General features: G+C 47.4%; 2 pseudogenes; both read right to left on the minus strand.

Annotated features, from left to right (window-relative positions):
* Nucleotides 1-24,726, minus strand: part of LOC147119615 (uncharacterized) — a 78,593-nt pseudogene that overhangs the window by 34,741 nt on the left and 19,126 nt on the right.
* LOC147119617 (uncharacterized) lies at nucleotides 8,472-10,156 on the minus strand (annotated as a pseudogene).

The following is a 24,726-nucleotide window of genomic DNA, read 5'->3' on the forward strand; positions in this document are numbered from 1 at the left end:
GAAAGGACAATCTGGGGGAGGATCGTACGGCGGGAACAGAACTACAGCCTGGACACAGTCCTTCAGGGCCACACTGAGAGGGGCAAACGGCACTTTGGTCTTTCTCGTCTCTCTTCACTGACAGCAAAGTCCCCGTGCAGGTTAATCTTGAGGCCTGTAAGGAATGTGTCCCGGCCGCTCTCTCCCATGGGTCAGAGCTCCTAGGCACGGAACAGTAGGCTCCTTTACAACTGTGTTTAGAGTCAGGAAGAACAACGGTGAATGTTGGAAACGTGCTGTCAAATCAGAGATTGGTGTCAAACTGCGATCTGTTCCTGACTGAAAGTGAAACGGCAGGGTTAAGTTTCCAGTCTAAAAATGACTGGTAATTATTCTATGAAGGTTTAACGTGTTCATAGATTCATAGAATGGTTACAGCACAGAAGGTGGCCATTTGGCCCGTTGAGCCCGTGCCAGCTCTGCAAGAGCACTTCAGCTAGTCCCACTCCCCCACCCTTCCCTCGTAGCCCTGCAAATTTTTGTCCTTCAGGTACTCATCCAATTCCCTTTTGAAAGCCACGATTGAATCTGCCTCCACCAACCTTTCAGGCAGTGCATTCCGATCCTAACCACTCACTGCGTAAAAAGTTTTTCCCCATGTCACCTTTGGTTCTTCTGCCAATCACCTTAAATCTGTGTCCTCTGGTTCTCGACCCTCCCGCCAATGGGAACAGTTTCTATCTACTCTGTCCAGAGACCTCATGATTTTGAACACCTCTATCAAATCTCCTCTCAATCTTCTCTGCTCTAAGGAGAACAACCCCAGCTTCTCCAGTCTATCAAGGTAACTGAAGTCCCTCATTCCTGGAATAATTCTCGTAAATCTTTTCTGCACCTTCTCTAAGGCCTTCACATCCTTCCTGAAGTGTGGTGCCCAGAATTGGACACAGTACTCCAGTTGGGGCCGAACCAGTGTTTCATCATCATTTCCACACTTTTGTACTGTATACTGGAAACTTTATGATATCCGGCACCGACGGGACCAAGCTGTTGCCAATCTATCAAAACTGCCGGACATACAAAGTTAATATTGAAGCATACGGAGGTTTTCATCTCCGTATCTGACAACAAACACTGTTGCTGAGCAACAGCTTGTAAACAGTCGGCCCGTACCTTGGAAGCGTCTCTGTAGCTTAGCAACAGCTTCAGAGAGACTTTCCAGAGCCCGACTGTTGAAAACAAAGCCACGAGAAGAAGAAAAACCTAATAAAACAAAACGGCTCCTGATTTCTGCCAGTAGATCGAGGTTTCCGGACATACAACCTCCGGATAAACCAAAGTTTCCTGTACCTCTATTTATTAAGTCCACTCTCCCGTAAGCCTTTTGAACTGCTTTCTCAACCTGCCCTGCCACCTTCAAGGATTTGTGCACACATACCCCTAGGTCTCTCTGTTCGTGCACCCACTTTCTTAACTCTAGCCATATAGATTCTGTCCTTGACCCCTCCAGGACAGCCTCCCTCTCCAGCACTGTAACATTCTCCTTAACCAATACTGCCACACCACCTCCTATCTTTCCTGGACAATTTATATCCAGGAATATTTAATACCCAATCCTGCCCTTTTTTGAGCCAGGTCTCAGTTATTGCCACAACATCATATTCCCATGTGGCTATTTGTGCCTGCAGCTCACTGACCTTGTTTACTACGCTTCGTGCGTTCACATACATACACTGTAAACCCATCTTAGACCATCCTGTATTCTCTCTTAGTTTGACCCCACCTAATACCTTACTATTTCTTACTTTAGTGCTCTCTGCCTCTCCCAGTCCTTTGAGCACTTTATTTCCCCTTTCTAATGTTACATCTTGGTGCCCATCCCCTTGCCAACTTAGTTTAAACCCTCCCCAACAGCACTGGCAAACCTCCCCGTGAGGATATTGGTCCCGGCTCTGTTGAGGTGCAACCTGTCCGGCCTGTACAGGTCCCACCTCCCCCAGAACCGGCCCCAATTCCCCAGGAATCGGAAGCCCTCCCTCCTGCACCATCTCTCCAGCCACGCATTCATCTGCTCTGTCCTCCTATTTCTATACTCACTCGCACGTGGCACCGGGAGTAATCCAGAGATTACTACCTTTGAGATCCTGCTTTTGAATCTCTTTCCCAGCTCCCTAAAATCTGTCTGCAGGACCTCATCCCTCTTTCTACCTACGTTGTTGGTAGCGATAGGGACAACGACCTCTGGCTGTTCACACTCCCCCCTCAGAGTGTCCTGCAGCCGCTCAGTGACATCCTTAACCCTGGCACCAGGGAGGCAACATACGATCCTGGAGTCAGGTCTGCAGCTGCAGAAACGTTTGTCTGCTCCCCTAACTATTGAATCCCCTCCCACTGTTGCTTTCCCTGTCTTCCTCCTCCACCCCTATGCAGCTGAGCCACCCGTGGTGCCATGGACTTGGCTCTGGCTGTACTCCCCAGAGGAACCATCACCCTCACCAGTACTCAGCACAGAATACTGTTTGGAGAGCGAGATGCACTCCGGGGACTCCTGCACTACCTGCCTGGTCCTACTCTTCTGTCTGGCAGTCACCCATTCCCTCTCTGCCTGTGCACTCATTAGCTGCGGGGTGACCACCTCCTGAAACGTGCTATCCACGTAGCTCTCAGCCTCGCGGATGCACCGCAGTGACACCAGCTGCTGCTCAAGCTCCGAAACACGGAGCTCAAGCTCCTCCAGCTGATGACACCTCCTGCACATGTGGTTGTCCAGGATTCGGAAAGCGTCTTGGAGTTCCCACAATTTTTTTTTATTCGTTCATGGGATGTGGGTGTCACTGGCAAGGCCAGCATTTATTGCCCATCCCTAGTTGCCCTTGAGAAGGTGGTGGTGAGCCGCCTTCTTGAACCGCTGCAGTCCGTGTGGTGAAGGTACTCCCACAGTGCTGTTAGGGAGGGAGTTCCAGGATTTTGACCCAGCGACGATGAAGGATCAGCGATATACTTCTAAGTCAGCATGGGGTGTGACTTGGAGGGGAACTTGGAGGTGGTGGTGGTTCCCATGCGCCTGCTGCCCTTGCTTGTGAATCACTGCATTTGTGAATCTCCCGGCTCTGTCTCCAAGCTCTGTGCTCAAGCTCAGTATTTGAAACAATGATCTCGATGCAGGAAATAGTGCACGGTATGTTAGTTCCAGGAGATTAAATCAAGGACACCATCACAATCAGCAAAGACAATGACAAAGATCAGAACATTCCAAAGGCTGTCACATGCAGGACCTGTGGAGGAGTTGTACTAACCACATCCAAGAAGTGTTAAACCATGCACACAATAACTGATTTCAAATCTGAAGCAAGAGAGTTCTTTCAAGGGTTGGTTGAAAGGAATTTCAGATGAGTATAAAGTGAGACACTGTAGTTCAGTTTATGGCACCCACAAGCCATGTAGTCAAACGGAACCAGCTTGGGGTTAGATGTGGTAGAAGGTGAACTAGGTGAGAAGTGATATAATCAAGAGTAAGAAAAGCCCAAAAATGGAGCAGTGGGTAACAGAACATCAATAAGTCTCCTCTGATCATGGAGAAATCAAATATTCAATACACTGTGTTTGAAACAAAGCTGCTTTATTCGATATTTATGCAGAATATTAATCTCCAGCCCAGGTATAGGGGTTATTAAGATCAGCAAAAACACATTCTGACTGTGTGCTAAAGGTGGAAGTACAGGTAGACTATCCTTTATCCGAAAACCTCGGGACCAGCTGTGTTTCGGTTTTCGGAAAATTTCGGATTTCGGAAGGTATTTTATAAGACTGGGAAATTTGTCGGGGGTGGGTCGGCGGGGGGTCGGGGGTGGGGGTCGTCGGGGGTCCGGGGGGGGGGTCGGCGGGAGTCGGGGTCGGCGGGGGTGTCGGCGGGGGTGTCGGCGGAAGTCGGGGTCGGCGGGGGTCCGCGGGAGTCGTGGGGGGGTCGGGGTCGGCGGGGGGGGTCCGCAGGCGGGTCCGCGGGGGGTCGTCGACGGGGGTCGGGGTCGTGCACCACTCTGGTCATGTCGTGCGCACGACTTACGCTGAACAAAAAAACCTTCGGTTTTTAGAGGGTTTCGGTTTTCGGAAGTTCGGATAAAAGGTAGTCTACCTGTAGTACCATATTATATAGGAGCAGACTAAGAAAGACTACAAAAAATTTAAAAATGGGTTCAGAATGCATGTACGTAAACGCACAAAGTGTGGTGAATAAGGTTGGTGAGATACAAGCACAATTAGCGGTGCGGCAATATGATGTTGTGGCAATAACGGAAACGTGGCTTAAAAACGGTGAGGACTGGGCACTTAATATTCAAGGGTACAAGGTGTTCAGAAAACATAGGGAAGGAAAAAAGGGAGGTGTTGGAAAGGGAGGATGTTCTTGAGGGGACAAGGACAGAATCCATTTGGTTAGAGTTGAGGAGCAAAAAGGGTATGATCACACTATTGGGGGTATTCTACAGGCCTCCAAATAGTGAGAGGGAGGTAGCAGAGCAAATCTGCAGGGAAATCACAGAGATATGCAAGAGCTAAAGAGTGGTGATATTGGGGGACTTTAATTACCCAAATATCGATTGGGATAATGCTAGGGTAAAAGGAAATGAGGGGGAGGAATTTCTGAAATGTGTTCAGGAGAATTTCGTTGACCAGTATGTTCTTGGCCCAGCTGGATCTGGGGAATGAGGTGGGTCAGGTCGACCAAGTGTCTGTGGGAGAACACTTGGGTATGAGTGATCATCGTATCATAAGATTTAGATTAGCAATGGAAAGGAGCAAGGAACAACCCAGAGTGGAACTTCTAAAATACATACTTTGGTTCTGTCTTCACAAAGAAGGACTCAAATAACCTCCCAGAGATGTCGGGGTGTTAACCCCTCGCTTCTGTGAGGAGGATCTACCCCTAACTTGGGGTCAGGGTTCGCTGCTTTAGGAGACTAAACACGCCGGTCAGTCTATCACTTTCTCAGTAATACACAAAGTCAGAAACTGTAAAATAAGTAAAGTTTTATTAAGGTACCTGGACTTCACTCTGAGAAACCCAATTGTGTTTGCACACAAGTATGCCTCCCAAAGAGTGAGCCCCAAGACTCATGGGGCTACAATATTTATACATTTTCATAAATTGCAAGTCATGGAAAACAGAAAACTAGGTGATCACGTGCTCCACGAGTCACTTGTTTTTTTAGAGTTCTGCTTAAGTTTCACATTTAACTTTCAACAGATAATGACCATGAGACTGTCTCCACCAGTTATCTAAACATTCTGTTCTTGTCCTTTCTTATCTATTTGTACTGCATTCCCACAGCCCTGCATCAGTTTTTACATTTAAACTATTCACTGCATGTCAAGTAGTCCATCATGCCTTGCGAATCGTTGGTACAGCAGTATTGGATTAACACCTAGCTTAACAGGGGAACATAGGGTCTAATGAGAGGGAGGAACTGAAATAAATCAGTATTTGTAGGGAAATGGTGTTAGGGAAATTGACGGGATTGAAGGCCGATAAATCCCCAGGGCCTGATAATCTACATCCTAGGGTACTTCAGGAAGTGGCACTAGAAATAGTAGATGCATTGCTGGTCATCTTCCAAAATTCTATAGACTCTGGAACAGTACCCATGGATTGGAGTGTAGCTAATGTTACCCCACTATTCAAAAAAGGTGGTAGAGAGAAAACGGGGAATTATAGACCGGCAAGCCTGACATCGGTAGTGGGGAAAATGCTAGAGTCCATTATAAAAGATGTAATAGCAGAGCACTTGGAAAACAGTGACAGGATCGGACCAAGTCAACATGGATTTACAAAAGGTAAATCGTGCTTGACTAATCTACTGGAATTTTTTGAGGATGTAACTGGTAAAATAGATAAGGGAGAACCAGTGGATGTGGTGAATTTGGATTTCAGAAGGCTTTCGATAAGGTCCCGCATAAGAGATTAGCGTGTAAAGTTAAGACACATAGGATTGGGGGCAAGGCACTGACTTGGATAGAGAACTGGTTGGCAGACAGGAAGCAAAGAGTTGGAATAAACGGGTCTTTTTCCGAGTGGCAGGCAGTGACTAGTGGGGTACCACAGGGATCGGTCCTAGGACCCCAGCTATTCACAATATATATTAATGATCTAGACGAGGGAACTAGATGTAATATCTCCAAGTTTGCAGCCGACACAAAGCTGGGTGGGCGTGTGTGCTGTGAGGAGGATGCCGAGAAACTCCAGTATGATTTGGAAAGGTTGGGTGATTGGGCAGTGCAGTATAATGTGGATAAATGCAAGGTTATCCACTTTGGTGGCAAAAACAGGAAGGCAGATTATGATCTGAATGGCAATAGATTGGGAGAAGGGGAAGTGCAACGAGACCTGGGTGTCCTTGTGCACCAGTCGCTGAAGGCAAGCATGCAGGTGCAGCAGGCGGTTAAGAAGGCAAATGGTATGTTGACCTTCGTAGCGAGAGGGTTCGAGTACAGGAACAAGGATGTCTTGCTGCAGTTGTACAGGGCCTTGGTGAGACCACATCTTGAGTATTGTGTGCAGTTTTGGTCGCCTTATCTGAGGAAGGATGTTCTTGCCATGGAGGGAGTGCAGCGAAGATTCACCAGACTGATACCTGGGATGGCAGGAATGACGTATGAGGAGAGATTGGGTCGATTGGGCTTATACCCGCTGGAGTTTAGAAGAATGAGAGGGGATCTCATTGAAACTTATAAAATTCTAACAGGACTAGACAGACTCGATGCAGGAAGGATGTTCCCGATGACCGGGGAGTCCAGAACCAGGGGTCACAGTCTAAGGATAAGGGGTAAGCCATTTAGGACAGAGGTGAGGAGGAACTTCTTCACCCAGAGAGTGGTGAACCTGTGGAATTCTCTACCACAGAAGGCAGTTGAGGCCAATTCATTAAATATATTCAAGAAGGAGTTCGATATATTTCTTAGGGCTAAAGAGATCAAGGGATATGGGGAGAAGGCAGGGACAGGGTACTGAACTTGGATGATCAGCCATGATCTCACTGAATGGCGGAGCAGGCTCGAGGGGCCGAATGGCCTACTCCTGCTCCTATCTTCTATGTTTCTAAACTGGAATAGGGCTAACTTCAATGGGATGCGAAAAGATCTAGCCAGGGTAAAGTGGAACCAAAGACTGACAGTAAAAACTGTAATGGAACAATGGGTGATCTTTAAGGAGGAGATGTTCCAAGTACAATTTCAAAATGCACATCATTATAAAATACATTTCCTGATTCAATTACTTCCAGTCCATATGATCAGTTTTAATTTCACAAACTATGTGATTTTACAAAGAAGACAAATGTAACAATTGCATTTGGATGCGAGTCATTTATCCTCCCCTTCGACAATGTGTCTTGGAAAATAGGATTACACAGGATATACGGCACAGAAACACACCATTCGGCACAACCAGTCCATGCTGGCGTTTATGCTCCACTCGAGCCTCCTCCCGTCTTTCCCCATCTAACTCTATCAGTATAACCCTCTATTCCCTTCTCCCTCATAGGCTTGTCTAGCCTCCCCTTAAATGTATCTATACTATTCGCTTCAACCACTCCCTGTGGTAGCGAGTTCCACATTCTCACCACTCTCCGGGTAAAGAAGTTTCTCCTGAATTCCCTATTTGATTTCTTGGTGACTATCTTATATTGATGGCCTCTAGTTATGCTCTTCCCCACAAGTGGAAACACTCTCTCTGTATCCACTCTATCAAAACATGTCATTATTTTAACGACCTCTATTAGTTCACCACTCAGCCTTCTTTTTTCAATGGAAAAAGAGACCCAGCCTGTCCATCCTTTCCTGACAGGTATACCCTCTCATTTCTGGTATCATCCTTGTAAATCTTCTCTGCACCCTCTCCAGTGCCTCTATATCCTTTTTATAATATGGTGACCAGAATTGTACGCAGTGCTCCAAGTGTGGTCTAACCAAGGTTCGATACAAGTTTAGCATAACTTCACTACTTTTCCATTCTATAACAATTCAATTCTATAACAATCGATCCCAATAATTTAACCCAATAGGTTAAAGTCTTAAGTCCAATTTTGTCAGCACGCTGCGACATTCGATGTCTGCAGATAACGGGAGATAAATTCTTTAAACTGCTGGATCTCTTGCTCTGCCATCAACCTCTTATCAAACTGGAGCTGGCATTGCCTAATATGGTCGTCTCTGGCTACTGCACAGTCCAGAGACACAAGTCTGCATTTTCTTCAACACACATCAACAACGTTAGAAGCAGTAAAAACACTGTGGCCTTCCTGGGGCAGCACAAACCACTAGTCTCCAGGCTTTTCTTATCCCAACATCATATTTCTGATCAAAACATTCTGTGATGAAAATATCCAAGGCCAGTTGGTTGCAAACACCAGCTGTTGCTCAGTGAAATCTCACTCTCTTTCTAATGATACCAACCACATTTTCCCCGATATCAAATGAACTAAACATGAACACCTTCCAGAAGCTGAATTAACCGAGGTCCATATGCCAACACCCCTCTCATCTTCCATTCACTTCAATTGAAAGGAAACCGACAGATTGGACCAGTCAGGATTTGAAAGATATTTACAACAGATTCTAGATGTTCTTAGAGTTGGGATCTTTCTCTACTCTGTCCACTCAAGGAGTTAGATAACAGACTTTCTCCTGTGAATATAGAGTTGGGGTATTGGGCCGTGATGTGTTCACTTGTTCATCTTTTTGACTCTAAACCTTTGTCAATTATTTGATGTGATCTGTTTACTTGTACGTACTTTTTTAAATACACTTGCTGAGTGGATTCAAATTTAAATTGAAAGCAGGTTTGCAGACATGATGCTCTATTCACACATCGAAGGTGAGAGATGCTGTGGGACACATGCTAAGTCCAGTAGCTGAAAGTGATTAACAGACTGGGTTTTGTGTTTAGTGATCCCGGGTGTGCTACCGAGACCTTCCCTGGATACCAAGGCTAGGAGAGGCACTCTGGAAGGTATGGGGAGCTGGGAATTGTCCATGACAGTAACCAAAGTTACGAGAACTGAAATAATCTCGAGTTAGAAAGGAGAAAAGGCCCAAAAATGGAGCAGTCGGTAACAGGACATCAATTAGTCTCCTCTTATCGTGGAGACATCAAATATCGACCCACTGTGTTATTTGAAATATCAAAATATTAAACACCAGTCCAGTTAAAGGGGTTATTAACATCAGCAAAAACAAAGTCCAACTGTCAGAATGAACATGGTTCAGTCCGGGATGTGATTAACAGCAGCAATAACAGCAGAATCCAACCTCTGCAGTCACTTGTGAACTCGCTGGTGTTTCAGCATGTTGGATGACTGAATAAATTGCTTCCCACACACGGAGCAGGTGAACGGTCTCTCCCCAGTGTGAACTCGCTGGTGTGTCAGCAGGTCGGATGACCGAGTGAATCCCTTCCCACACTCAGAGCAGGTGAACGGCCTCTCCTCAGTGTGAACTAGCTGGTGTGTCAGCAGGTCCGATGACACAGTGAATCCCTTCCCACACTCAGAGCAGGTGAACGGCCTTTCCCCAGTGTGAACTCGCTGGTGTTTCAGCAGGGGGGATGACTGAGCGAATTCCTTCCCACACACGGAGCAGGTGAATGGCCTCTCCCCAGTGTGAACTCGCTGGTGTTTCAGCAGGGTGGATGACTGAGCGAATTCCTTCCCACACTCGGAGCAGGTGAACGGCCTCTCCCCAGTGTGAACACGCTGGTGTCTCAGCAGGGTGGATGACTGAGTGAATCCCTTCCCACACACGGAGCAGGTGAATGGCCTCTCTCCAGTGTGAACATGCTGGTGTGTCAGCAGGTGGGATGAACGAGTGAATCCCAACCCACACACGGTGCAGGTGAACGGCCTCTCCCCGGTGTGACTGCGCTGATGAATTTCCAGCTGGGACGGGTAACTGAATCGCTTCCCACAGTCCCTACATTTCCACGGTTTCTCCGTGGTATGGGTGTCCTTGTGTCGCTCCAGGTTGGACGATCAGTTGAAGCCTCGTCACACACAGAACATGTGTATGGGTTCTCCCTGCTGTGAATGGTGCGATGTGCTTTCAGGCTGTGTAACTGGTTAAAGCTCTTTCCACAGTCAGTGCACTGGAACACTCTCACTCGGGTGTGTGTGTCTCGGTGCTTTTCCAGTCACACCAATGTTTGAAATCTTTTCCCACAGACAGAACAGACAAACATTTCTCCTTCCACATTCAAAGCCTGATGTTATTCAGGTCCTGATGAATCGAGTGACTCTGTCAGATCTTGACGTGATGTTTGGTTTCAGTTTCCCGTCTGCAAATCCTCCCCTTCTGATACCCTGTAAAAGGAGTTTACAAAACTCATCAGTGTAAGTACAGGACAGAAATTCAGAACAGATAATTCTAGTTTCTAAAGAACATTCCTTCCTCTCTTGTTCCTCCAAAGCTGTAAATTCCCATCCCACACATTGTCCCTCCTCCCTGTGTTAAAATCCCAAACACATCGCATGTCTCAAGACAGTTTGTCCTCTGCTCCCAGTTATCACCACCAACTCTGGCTGGGTTCAGTTCTACACTCACTGGTTCCCCTCCCTCTCTGCCCTCCCCTGAAGGTGCTGACTCTGGCTGGGTTCAGTTCTACACTTGTACAAAAGTAAAATACTGCGACTGTTGGAAAACTGAAGTAAAAACAGAAACTGCTGAAAATACTCAGGCAGCATCTGTGGAGAGAGAAACAGAGTTAACGTTTCAGGTCGCTTTCCTTTCATCAGAACTCCTTCTGCACTCCACATTGAACAAAGATTTGTCTCAGGGATCAGTTCTGAGTACAAGGGGCAAATCTGGGGCCCGTCCGTTACAAATGTGTGGGCTGCAAACCGTAACCCCGGCACTTCCCAGCGCCTTCCGGAGAGATGGTGAGAAAGCCCCTGTAAGACCAGGGGAGGGATCTACAAGAAAGGAAACCAGCCTAAATATAAACAAAACAGGAAAGGAGAGCACAGGAAAGAGTAACGTTTGGGAGAACATTGATCATCAGGGAATAAATAGAGTTATAGAACAGGAGTTTAAAAAGATGGTTAAAAAAAAGAGAGGAACTGCTATTAAAAATGAGTGAAACTGTCTGTGCAGCAATGCACACAGTGTCTGTAATAAACAGAGGAGTTGGAGGCAATCATGCGTTGAGAGGAACCAGACATAGTAGGGATTACTGAGACATGACTACAGAAAAATTAGGGCTGGGAATTAAACATTGCAGGGTATAACATATTTAGAAATGATAGAGAGGGAAAAAGCGGAGGCGGAGTAGCTGTACTTATTAGAGATAACATAATAGCAGTAGAAAAAAGTGACGCAGCTATCAGCAAGACAGAAATAGAATCCATCTGGATAGAGATAAAAGATAATAAAGGATCAATCACACTAATAGGGATAGACTACAGACCACCAAATAGTGGAAGGGAGGTGCAGGAAGAAATATGCAGACAAATTAGGGAAATTAGTAAAAAAAAACTTGGAATAATAATCGTGGGTGATTTCAACTACGAGATATTAATTGGACAGGAGAGGTAGGTAAAGGGGATAAGGGAATGGAGTTCCATCAATGTGTACAGGACTCCTTTCTAACCCAATATCTACAAAGCTCAACTAGGGAGGATTCACTATTGGATCCAGTAATGGAGAATGCACCAGTGCAAATAAGAGAAGTAAAAGTAGGGGAACATATAGGCAATAGTGACCATAATATAAGACGCTTTAAGATGATAATTGAGAAAGACAAAGTATGACAAAGACCAGAGTGGAGAAAAGCTGATTTTCAGGGGCTCAGAATAGAACTTGGGAAAATAAAATGGACAACAATATTGACAAACAATGATGTAGAACAGCAATGGGAAACATTTAAAATGGTGTTCAACAGAATCCAGGAAAAATGTATTCCGCTAAAAAACAAGAACAAGCTCAACACTAATGAGACACCGTGGATGAATAAAGCCATAAGGGAAAAATTGAGGATAATGAAAGAGGCATATATTAAGTACATGGACAGCAGGGGAGAGCACGATAAGGGAGAATACGAAGGGATTAGGAGAGAAGTCAAAAAACAATTAGGAAAGCAAAGAGGAACCATGAAATTAAATTATCAAGGAACATAAAACAAAATAGTAAAAACAGGCACGTAAATTAAAAAAAGGAAGGTCGGAATGGGAATAGGGCCACTAAGGAATGGATAGCATAATACCACAGGCAGCAATAGAGAGATGGCAGAGATATTAAATAATTAGTTTGCTTCAGTATTTACCAGGGAGATAGAACAAGTTTAGATGACATCGGATGAAGAGATTAGTAATGAGTTAACTGCATTTAAAATAAAACGAGGAGATATACTAAATAAACTAATGAAACTCAAAGAGGATAAAACCCCTGGTCCGGACGGATTACATCCGCGCATTTTAAAAGAATCTAGGGAAGAAATAGCAGAGGCATTACTACACATATTTAGACATTCATGAGAAAACAGTGTAGTGCCAGAGGACTGGGGGATAGCTAACGTAATATCGTTATTTAAGAAGGGAGATAGACAGGAGGAGGCTCGAGTGGAGCATGAACGCTGGCATAGACTGGCTGGGCCGAATGGCCTGTTACTGTGCTGTACATTCTGTGTAATCCGATGTAATCCCTGCGTGCAGAGTGAGAGTAAAATCAATGAGTCCCCTGGTCACTGGAAGCCTGAAGCCCCGCCCACTCATTGTTCCTTTACAAATATGACCGCGCAAGCGCTCTAACAGTCGATGAAGCAAGATGGCAGCACATTGACCCTTCCACCTTCCTTTGCAAAGCTGGCGGCCGTTAACCTGGGCCTGTTACCCCGAAAAAGCCCCGGAGCTGCAAACACGAAACCTGTAGGTTCTCATTCGGATCCTGCGGCTTACACCAGGTGTTTATGAAGCTCACCCACCGGGTGTGTTACCTCCGTGCACCCCGTTGATTCATAATCGGCGATAAACTGCTGCTCCCACCTCGGTCCGCTTCCCGCACTCGCCTGGCTCGGATCACAATGACATTGCGCATGCTCTAAATACCGGCGGTCACTACGCTTGCGCACTGGGCTCCTCCAGAATGAATAGGGCACATTCTGCCCCGCGGGGCATACTGGGGAACAGCCCCGCCATTGAAAGCCCCATTAGTGAATGAAGAATTAATTTCTGTGATCCCATTGAGAGAAAATTCATCAATAACATAGAAGATAGGAGCAGGAGTAGGCCATTCGGCCCCTCGAGCCTGTTCTGCCATTTAATGAGAATAATTCACATAGAAACCCAAGTGCACGGGCACTCTGCCATGGTTCAGTCCTGGATGTGATTAATAACAGAATCCAGACCCCTGCAATCACATGTGAACTCACTGGAGTCTCAGCAGGTGGGGTAAATTTCTTCCCACACACAGGATATTGAAACAGCCTCTCTCCAGTATCAGTGCCCTGATCGCGCATCAGCTGCTTTGAACTTTGAAAGTTTTCGTCTCAGTCAGAGTATTCAAAGCAACAGTTCTCAATGTGGACACTCTGAAATGTCAACAGTTGGGACAACAGTGAATCCCACACGTGAAGTATCTAAACAATCTCTCTCTGGTGTGACTGTGCTGGTGTGTCAGTAAATGGGGTGATTGATTGAATCTCTTTCCAAATACAGAGCAGTGAACGGATTCTCCCCATTTCGAAAATGTCCGTGTGCTAATAGGTGAGATGAGTGAATAAGTCTCTTTCCACACTCTGCTGGTGAATGGCCTCTCCTCAGTGTTACTGTATCCATGAGTTTCCACCTCAGACGGGCAACTGAATGCATTCCCACAGTCCTCACATTTGCACTGTTGATTCAGGTGGGTGCACGAACCTCACAGGCTAGATGATTTGTTAAAGGTGGATCCCCACATATAACATGTGTCCTGTTTCTCCTCGCTGTGATTGGTGTTTTTTCCTTCTATATCCAAAGGCCGATGATATTCAGGTCCTGATGAATCCAGTGAATCTGTCAGATCTTGACGCGATGTTTGGTTTGAGTTTCGATCTGCTGATCCTTCCCTTCTAATACCCTCAAATGGTGTTTACAACAGGATAGAAATTCAGAACAGACAAATCTAGTCTCGATAGTCAATTTCTTCCCTCCAGTCCCTCCTAAGCTGTAAATTCTCCATTCTACGCACTCTCCTTCTATACTTACTGTCTAAAAACAACATTCATTACACCATCTGTGATTTTGTTTCTCCCCTTCTCTCTAGAAGGTGCTGAATCTGGCTGGGTGCAACAACAAGAACAACAACTTGTATTTATGTAGTGCATTTAACGTAGTAAAACGTCCCAAGGCGCTCCACAGGAGGAATTTGACACTGAGCCACATAAGGAGAAGTTGGGGCAGATGACCAAAAGATTGGTCAAAGAGGTAAGTTTCAAGATGCGTCTTAAAGGAGGAAAGAGAGGTAGCGAGGTGGAGAGGTTCAGGCAGGGAATTCCAGAGCTTAGGGCCGAGGCAACAGAAGGCAATGCCAACAAAGGTTGAGTGATTATAATCAGGGATGCTCAAGAGGGCAGAATTAGAGGAGCGCAGATATCTCAGGGGGATGTGGGGCTGGAGGAGATTACAGAGATAGGGAGGGGAGATGCCCTCGAGGGATTTGAAAACAAGAATAAGAATTTTGAAATCGAGGTGCTGCTTAATCAGGTGCTAATTTAGGTCAGTGAGCACAGAGGTGATGGGTGAATGGGAATTGGTGCAAGTTATGACACGGTCTGAGTTAGGACATGGGCAGCCGATTTTTGGATCACCTCCAGTTTATGTAGGGTAGAATGTGGGAGGCCAGCCAGGAGTGCACTGGAATAGTTAAGTCTAGAGGTAACAAAGGCACGGATGAGGGTTTCAGCAGCGGATGAGCTGAGGCAGGGGCGGAGACGGGCAATGTTATGGAGGTGGAAGTAGGCGGTCTTTGTTATGCTGTGGTTACGTGGGCAGAAGCTCATTTCAGGGTCAAATATGACACCAAGGTTACGAACAGTGTGGTTTGGTTTCAGACAGATGTCAGGGAGATAGTTGGAGTCAGTGGCTAGGGACCAAAAACAATGACTTCGGTCTTCCCAATATTTAATTGGAGAAAATTTCTGCTTATCCAGAACTGTATGTCGGACAAGCAGTCTGACAGTTTAGACACCATGGAGGGGTCGAGAGAAGATGTAGTGAGGTAGAGCTGGGTGTTGTCAACCTACATGTGGAAACTGATGCTGAGTTTTTGGGTGATGTCGCCAATGGGCAAAATGTAGATGCGAAATAGGAGGGGCCAAGGCTAGATCCTTGGGGGACGCCAGAGGTAACAATGCATGAGTGGGAAGAGAAGCCATTGCAGCTGATTCTCTGGCTACGATTTGATAGATAAGAATGGAACCAGGTGAGTGCAGTCCCACCCAGCTGGACGAAGATGCAATTAGCTTACCTCTACATTTTGGTAGGAAGAACGAGGAGAGGCATTGGCCCAGAAATTTGGTTCAGAGGCTTCCCACGTGTGCAAGCCTGTCAAATTTATGAATACAATTCAGCCCCAAAACATCACTAAAACTTCAAATAATTTTTTTTAATCAAATTTTTAAAATATCTATAAATTACATAAAATAACTATTATAAACAATAATTTAAACTTTAAAATAAATTAATTACAGTGTCTAACAGGGCTAAAAATAAACGTACCTTTCTTTAAAGTATTTAAAAATAATAAACCTGTGGAAAAAATGTTTTAATTTTACTTAATTCCCCACTTACCTTGTTAAAAGCAGGCCTTGCGACTGCTTTTTACAAACGTAGCTCCTGGAGACTTACCCTCCCGGAGAAACCTGCAAAAAAAACAAGAGTTCCAGGTCTACGCGCTGCCTCTCCGGCACACGCGTTCGACCTGTGAACCCCTTCATTTAAGAGACCAGAAGCTCCGGTTTCCCATGCATGCACAGTGCATGCACGAAATCGGCACTTTCGTTGGGCCTATGGGTGAGTACCCAGCGCGTACTCACCCATGGGGTCCCGAAGTTCTGGGCCAATATAAATTAAAAGGTACAATTCTAAAGTGGGTGCAGGAACAGAGGGACCTTGGGGGTTAATATTGAAGGTGGCAGGGCAGGTTGAGAAAGCAGTTAAAAAAGCGTATGGGATCCTGGGCTTCATAAATAGAGGCATAGAGTACAAAAGCAAGGAAGTTATGATGAACCTTTAGAAAACACTGGTTCAGCCTCAACTGGAGTATTGTGTCCAATTCTGGGCACCACAGTTTAGGAAGGATGTGAAGGCCTGAGAGAGGGTGCAGAAAAAATTGACAAGAATGGTCCCAGGGATGAGGGACTTGAGTCACGTGGATAGACTGGAGAAGCTAAACTGCAGGAAGATATCAATGGACTGGTCAGGTGGAATGGAATTCAATCCGTGGAAGTGTGAGGTCATGCATTTGGAGAGGCCTAACAAGGCAAGGGAATACACAATAAATGGTAGGACACTGAGAAGTGCAGAGGATCAGAGGGACCGTGAAGTGCATGTCCACAGATCCCTGAAGGTAGCAGGGCAGGTAGATAAGGTGGGTAAGAAGGCATACAGGATACTTGCCTTTATTAGCTGAGGCATAGAATATAAGAGCAGGGAGGTTCTGCTTGAACTGTATAAAACACTAGTTAGGCCACAGCTAGAATACTGTGTGCAGTTCTGGTCACCACATTTCTGGAAGGATGTGATTGCACTAGAGGGGGTGCAGAGGATATGTACGAGGATGTTGCTGGGGCTGGGGAATATTAGCCATGAAGAAAAATTGGATAGGCTGGGATTGTTTTCAATGGAACAGAGGAGGGTGAGGGGAGACCTAATTGAGGTGTTTAAAATTATGAGGGGCCTAGATAGAGTGGATAGCAAGGACCTATTTCCCTTAACAGAAGGATCAATAACCAGGGGACATAGATTTTGAAAGGAGTGAGAACCGGAGAGGCCAATTTGAAAAGGAGTGGGAGCCAGAGAGAACAGTTTGAAAGGAGCGGTAGCCAGAGAGAACAGTTTGAAAGGAGCGGCAGCCGGAGAGGACAGTTTGAAAGGAGCGAGAATCGAAGAGGACAGTTTGAAAGGAGCAGGAACTGGAGAGGACAGTTTGAAAGGAGCGAGATCCGGCAATAACAGTTTGAAAGGAGTGGGAGCCGGAGAGAACAGATTGAAAGGAGCGAGAACCGGAGACGAGAGTTTGAAAGGAGCGGGAGCCGGAGAGGACAGTTGGAAAGGAGCGGCAGCCAGAGCGGACAGTTTGAAAGGAGCGGGAGATGGAGAGAACAGATTGAAAGGACCGAGAACCAGAGAGGACAGTTTGAAAGGAGCAGGAGACGGAGAGATCAGTTTGAAAGGAGCGGGAGCTGGAGAGAACAGTTTGAAAGGAGCGGGAGCTGGAGAGAACAGTTTGAAAGGAGCGGGAGCTGGAGAGGACAGTTTGAAAGGAGCGGGAGACGGAGAGAACATTTTCAAAGGAACGAGAACCGGAAAGGACAGTTTGAAAGGAGCGAGAACCGGAGAGGACAGTTTGAAAGGAGCGAGAGCCGGAGAGAACAGTTTGAAAGGAGTGAGAGCCGGAGAGGACAGTTTGAAAGGAGCGAGAGCCGGAGAGAACAGTTTGAAAGGAGCGAGAGCCGGAGAGGACAGTTTGAAAGGAGCGAGAGCCGGAGAGAACAGTTTGAAAGGAGCGAGAGCCGGAGAGGACAGTTTGAAAGGAGCGGGAGCTGGAGAGGACAGTTTGAAAGGAGCGGGAGACGGAGAGAACATTTTCAAAGGAGCGGGAGACGGAGAGAACATTTTCAAAGGAACGAGAACCGGAAGGGACAGTTTGAAAGGAGCGAGAACCGGAGAGAACGGTTTGAAAGGAGCGAGAACCGGAGAGGACAGTTTGAAAGGAGCGAGAGCCGGAGAGGACAGTTTGAAAGGAGCGAGAACCGGAGAGGACAGTTTAAAGGAGCGGGAGCCGGAGAGGACAGTTTGAAAGGAGCGAGAACCGGAGAGGGCAGTTTGAAAGGAGCGGGAGCCGGAGAGAACAGTTTGAAAGGAACGAGAACCGGAGAGAACAGTTTGAAAGGAACGAGAACCGGAGAGAACAGTTTGAAAGGAACGAGATACGGAGAGGACAGTTTGAAAGGAGCGAGAACCGGAGAGAAGAGATTGAAAGGACCGGGAGCCGGAGAGGACAGTTTGAAAGGAGCGAGAACCGGAGAGGACAGTTTGAAAGGAGCAGGAGCCGGAGAGAACAGTTTGAAAGGAGCGAGATACGGAGAGGACAGTTTGAAAGGAGCGAGAACCGGAGAGAAGAGATTGAAAGGAGCGGGAGCCGGAGAGGACAGTTTGAAAGGAGCGAGAACCGGAGAGAAGAGATTGAAAGGAGCGGGAGCCGGAGAGGACAGTTTGAAAGGAGCGAGAACCGGAGAGGACAGTTTGAAAGGAGTGGGAGCCGGAGAGGACAGTTTGAAAGGAGCAGGAGCCGGAGAGGACAGTTTGAAAGGAGCGAGATATGGAGAGGACAGTTTGAAAGGAGCGAGAACCGGAGAGAAGAGATTGAAAGGAGCGGGAGCCGGAGAGGACAGTTTGAAAGGAGCGAGAACCGGAGAGGACAGTTTGAAAGGAGTGGGAGCCGGAGAGGACAGTTTGAAAGGAGCGAGAACCGGAGAGGACAGTTTGAAAGGAGTGGGAGCCGGAGAGGACAGTTTAAAGGAGCGGGAGCTGGAGAGAACAGTTTGAAAGGATGGGAGCCGGAGAGGACAGTTTGAAAGGAGCGGGAGCCGGACAGGACAGTTTGAATGGAGCGAGAACCGGAGAGAAGAGATTGAAAGGAGCGAGAGCCGGAGAGGACAGTTTGAAAGGAGCGGGAGCCGGAGAGGACAGTTTAAAGGAGCGGGAGCCGGAGAGGACAGTTTGAAAGGATGGGAGCCGGAGAGGACAGTTTAAAGGAGCGGGAGCCGGAGAGGACAGTTTAAAGGAGCGGGAGCCGGACAGGACAGTTTGAATGGAGCAAGAACCGGAGAGAAGAGATTGAAAGGAGCGAGAGCCGGAGAGGACAGTTTGAAAGGAGCGAGATCCGGAGAGAACAGTTTGAAAAGAGCGGGAGCCGGAGAGGACAGTTTGAAAAGAGCGAGAACCGGAGAGGACAGTTTGAAAAGAGCGGGAGCCGGAGAGGACAGTTTGAAAGGAGCGAGAGACGGAGAGGACAGTTTGAAAGGAGCGGGAACCGGAGAGGACAGTTTGAAAGGAGCGAGAACCGATGAGGACAGTTTGAAAGGAGCGGGAACCGGAGAGGACAGTTTGAAAGGAGCGGGAGGCGGAGAGGACAGTTTGAAAGGAGCGAGAACCGATGAGGACCGTTTGAAAGGAGCGGGAACCGGAGAGGACAGTTTGAAAGGAGCGAGAACCGATGAGGACAGTTTGAAAGGAGCGGGAACCGGAGAGGACAGTTTGAAAGGAGCGGGAGGCGGAGAGGACAGTTTGAAAGGAGTGAGCACCGGAGAGGACAGTTTGAAAGGAGCGGGAGCTGGAGAGGACAGTTTGAATGTCAGGGCTCCGGGGAAATTGCGGGGTAGTGGGACTAGCTGAGGTGCTCTTGCAGAAAGCTGGCACAGGCTCGATGGGCTGAATGGCCACATTCTGTGCTGTAACCATTTTATGGTTCGAAGTATCGATATAGTTAATCTTCATTTATTCCTATTTTAATAACTTTTGCTGAATGTGGCCCTCGCCAAGGGCCAGGATATCGCATTCGGCCCACCATGGAAAATGAGATTGACACCACTGAGGTAGACAATGTCAACCGGATTCCCCTCATCCCCCCAACCCAGCAACTTCTTCACAAAACTCAAACAAGTTCGCCTTGTTTTCTGGAAGCCATGTTGAATATCTCTAACGACTCCTTCCCTTTCCCTGTGATCGAAAACAGCATCAGGATCACTTCAGGCACCTTCCCTGTGATCGATATCACACTGATGGGCCTCTAGTTCTCTTAGGATCCCCTCAGGCACCTTCCCTGTGATCGATATCACACTCATGGGCCTGGCTCTGATTTGTCCCCAATTTGGAAAACGGAAACTACGTGAGCTACCTTCCAATCTCAGGGAGCAATCCCTGACTCTATTAATTAATGAAGGATAGTCAGCATGGCTTTGTCAGGGGGAGGTCATGTCTAAACAATTTGATTGAATTTTTCGAGGGGGTGACTAGGTGTGTGGATGAGGGTAGTGCAGTTGATGTAATCTACATGGACTTCAGTAAGGCTATTGACAAAGTATTTGTGACAAAGCATGGGAAACTGGTCAAAAGGTAAGAGCCCATGGTATCCAGGGCAATTTGGCATATTGGATCCAAAATTGGCTTAGTGGCAGAAGGCAGAGGTTGATGGTTGAAGGTTGTTTTTGTGAATGGAAGCCTGTGCCCAGTGATGTACCGCAGGGATCGGTGCTGGGTCCTTTGCTGTTTGTAGTGTACATGAATGATTTAGATATGAATGTAGGAGGTATGATCAGTAAGTTCGCAGATGACACGAAAACTGGTGGAGTGGTAAATAGCGAGGAGGGAAGCCTCAGGCTACAGGAGGATATAGACAGGTTGGTCAGATGTGCAGAACAGTGGCAAATGGAATTTAACCCTGAAAAGTGTGAGGTGATGCATTTTGGGAGGACAAACAAGGCAAGGGAATACACAATGAATGGTAGGACGCTAGGAAGGACAAAGGATCAGAGGGACCTTGGTCTGCATGTACATAGATCCCTGAAGGCAGCAGGACAGATAGATAAGGTGATTAAAAGGCATATGGGATACTTGCCTTCATTAGCCGAGGCATAGAATATAAGAGCAGGGAGGTTATGATGGAGCTGTGCAAAATGCTAGTTAGGCCACAGCTGGAATACTGTGTGCAGTTCTGGTCGCCACACTATAGGAAGGATGTGATTGCATTGGCGAGGGTGTAGAGGAGATTCACCAGGATGTTACCTGGGCTGGAGCACTTCAGGTATGAAGAGAGACTGGAAGGCTGGGGTTGTTTTCCTTAGAGCAGAGAAGGCTGAGGGGGGACCTGATTGAGGTGTACAAAATTATGAGGGGCATAGATAGGTAGATAGAAAGGAACTATTCCCCTTAGTAGAGGGGTCAATAACCAGGGGGCATAATTTCAAGGTAAGGGGCAGGAGGTTTAGAGGGGATTTGAGGAAAAACTGCCTGAAAGGGTAATAGAGGCAGGAAACCTCACAACATTCAAGAAGCATTTACATGAGCATTTGAAACGCCATAGCATACAAGGCTATGGACCAAGTGCTGGAAAATGGGATTAGAATAGACAGGGCTTGATGGGGGGTGCGGACACGATGGGCCGAAGGGCTTCTTTCTGTGCTGTATAACTCTATGACTGGACTGAACTGAAGACATGGGCAAGGGGCTCACAGAGCACATGTCCGATCTCTTTAAACACCCTTGGGTGGAAATCCTCTGGACCTTACACTCCTCAAGGTTAACCCACACGGTGACTTTGGTTTCAGTAAAGAGAGACGAGAAAGGCCAAAGTGCCATTTGCCCCTCTCAGTGTGGCCCTGAAGGACTGTGTCCAGGCTGTAGTTCTGTTCCTGCCATAAGATCCTCCCCCCAGATTGTCCTTTCTGAGCTCCAGCCAGGTGATGCTAAACACTCAGGTGGGAACGACAAAAATCCACAACAATGTCTTTAAAGCAAACTGATTTATTTGACATTTATCCAGAATATTAAATTCAGCCTAGTTACAGGGGTTATTAACATCAGCAGAAACAAACCCCAACTGTAAGAATGAACACGATTCAGTCCTGGGTGTAATTAACAGCAGCAATAACAGCAGAATGCAATCTCTGCAGTCACTTGTGAACTTGCTGGTGTTTCAGCAGGTTGGATGAACAAGTTAATCTCTTCCCACACTCGGAGCAGGTGAATGTCCTCTCCCCAGTGTGATATCGCTGGTGCTGCAGCAGGTGGGATGACCGAGTGAATCCCTTCCCACACTCGGAGCAGGTGAATGGCCTCTCCCCAGTGTGAACTCGCTGGTGCGTCAGCAGGTGGGATGACTGAGTGAATCCCTTCCCACACTCAGAGCAGGTGAACGGCCTCTCCCCAGTGTGAACTCGCTGGTGCGTCAGCAGGTGGGATAACCGCGTGAATCCCTTCCCACTCTTGGAGCAGGTGAACGATCTCTCCCCAGTGTGAACTCTCTGATGTTGCAGCAGGTTGGATGAATCAATGAATCCCTTCGCACACTCGGAGCAGGTGAATGTCCTCTCCCCAGTGTGAACTCACTGGTGCATTAGCAGATAGGATGACTGACTGAATCCCTTCCCACACTCAAAGCAGGTGAGCGGCCTCTCCCCAGTGTGAACTCACTGGTGTCTCAGCAGGTGGGATGACCGAGTGAATCCCTTCCCACACTCAGAGCAGGTGAATGGCCTCTCCCTGGTGTGTGTGCACTGGTGTACAGTGAGATCAGATGATTGCCTGAACCCACTCCTGCAGTGAGAGCACCTGAACGGTCTTTCGTCAGCGTGAACTCGCTGGTGTTTCAGCAAGTTGGATGAATCAGTGAATCCCTTCCCACACTTAGTGCAGGTGAATGGCATCTCCCCGGTGTGAATTTGCTGGTGTGTCAGCAGGTTGGATGAATCAGTGAATCCCTTCCCACACTCAGTGCAGTTGAATGGCATCTCCCCGGTGTGAATTCGCTGGTGTGTCAGAAGGTGGGATAACTGAGTGAATCCCTTCCCACACTCAGAGCAGGTGAATGGCCTCTCCCCAGTGTGAACTCGCTGGTGCCTCAACAGGCCAGAGGATCGGCTGAAGCCTCGTCCACGTGCAGAACACGTGTACGGTTTCTCCCCACTCTGAATGGTGCTTTCTGCTTCCATGTTCAAAGGTCCTGATGAATTGAGTGACTCTGTCAGATCCTGAAGTGATGTTTAGTTTGAGTTTCCTGTCTGCAAATCCTCCCCTTCGAACACCCTGCAAAATGAATTTAAAACAGGAAAAAGGGAGGGTGAGAGAGAACTCACAAAAACACAAAGGCAGGTTGCGAAATTGAGCTGAATGAATCTGGGAATTTGTGGGTCGGCACTAGAAAAAAGTGACCATGAAAGCTGCCAGATTGTCGCAAAAACCCAACTAGTTCACTAATATCCTTCAGGGAAGGGAACCCGCCACCCGGTCTGGGCCTACACAAGATTCTGGCCTCTATGGGAGGAGAGAGAGTGAGGTGGTAGGGGGAGGGGTGAAGGAGAGCGACTTTATACATCTGTAACTCGACTAGAACTTTGACAGCACCTCCCAAACACGCGACATCCACCACCTAGAAGGACAAGGGCTGCAGGTGCATGGGAACCCCATCACCTCCCAGTTCCCCTCCAAGTCACACACTATCTTGACTTGGGCATATATCGCCGTTCCTACATCGTCGCTGGGTGAAAATCCTGGAACTCCTCACCTAACAACATTCTGAGAGTACCTTCACCACACGGACTGCAGAGGTTCAAGAAGAAGACCCAGCATCACCTTCTCTACGGGCAACTGGGGACTGGCAATATCTGCTGGTCTTGCTAGTGACACCCACATCGAAAGAATTTAAAAAATCTGTATATATAAAATGGATTGAAAGCCTCTACAGAAATACTTGTTCCTAAAAGGATAATCTTTTACACTGTACGGACAGTGCCTGTTTAGCAACTTAATCTCCCCTAGAATCCACCTCCCTTCACAGTCCCACATTGGAAATTGTTGGGTCCCACTGGGCTCAGAAGTACTGGGGGTTAAACCCAGCAGCTTCTCCCCCCTCTCCACTCCAGCTCAAACTGACGCAACAAGAAAGCCCTACACAGGAGTCCAGGGAGCGAGTTCCACATCCACCGTCCACCCTGATGCTAACCGGCTCTGAGTTGCTCCCTCTGCTGTGCCAAGGCCACTTGATGTTTCTCCTGTCGGGTCACTCAGTCTCCGCCACTGCCCAGCAATGAGCCTCTCCCACGCATGCTCAGCTCATGCTGCCCGGGTGATTGACGGGAGCTTCCGACCAATAGGAAGAGCGGGGCGGGTCTGGATGACCGAGCGGGCGGCTGGTCTTCCAACCAATCGGACTTTGTGAGGGGCGTGGCTTGTGGCACCCAGTGGGCGGGGCTGATCCCGGATCTCCCTCATTGGCTGAAACCCTGCCTCATTGTTGAAGCTGATTTCTCTCAAACTCCAGGAGAAAACTGGACCTTTCTGTTGTGGCTTTGCCCAGATGGAACCCTGTGGGGTGGAGCAAACATTGCAACATTTGGCAGTGAAATGGATTCACTCAGGACAGACAGCAGGGATTATTTCAGGAATAGCACAGTGTACTGAGAAAGGAAATGCAGCGGATGTTGTGTAGATAGATTGTCAAAAAGTGTTTGATAAGGTGCCGGACAGGAGGCTTGTTGATCAAATTAAGGCTGATGGTATTAAAGGGAGTGGGGCAGTGTGGACAGGAAGTTGGGTAAAGGGCAGAAAACAGAGAGTAGTGGTTAATGGATGTCCTTCAGACTGGAGGGATGTACACAGTGGTGTCCCCCAGGGTCAGTGTTGGGACCACTGCCCTTCTCAATATAGAGAAATGATCTGGGCTTGGGTATGTGAGGCACAAGATCAAAATCTCCAAATTATACCAAAATGGGGACCCTGGCCAACCGTGAAG

This window comes from Somniosus microcephalus, chromosome 4 (genome assembly GCF_052327205.1).
Source record: "Somniosus microcephalus isolate GS21.2 chromosome 4, FLI_Smic_1.0, whole genome shotgun sequence".
Classification (NCBI taxonomy): Eukaryota; Metazoa; Chordata; class Chondrichthyes; order Squaliformes; family Somniosidae; genus Somniosus; species Somniosus microcephalus.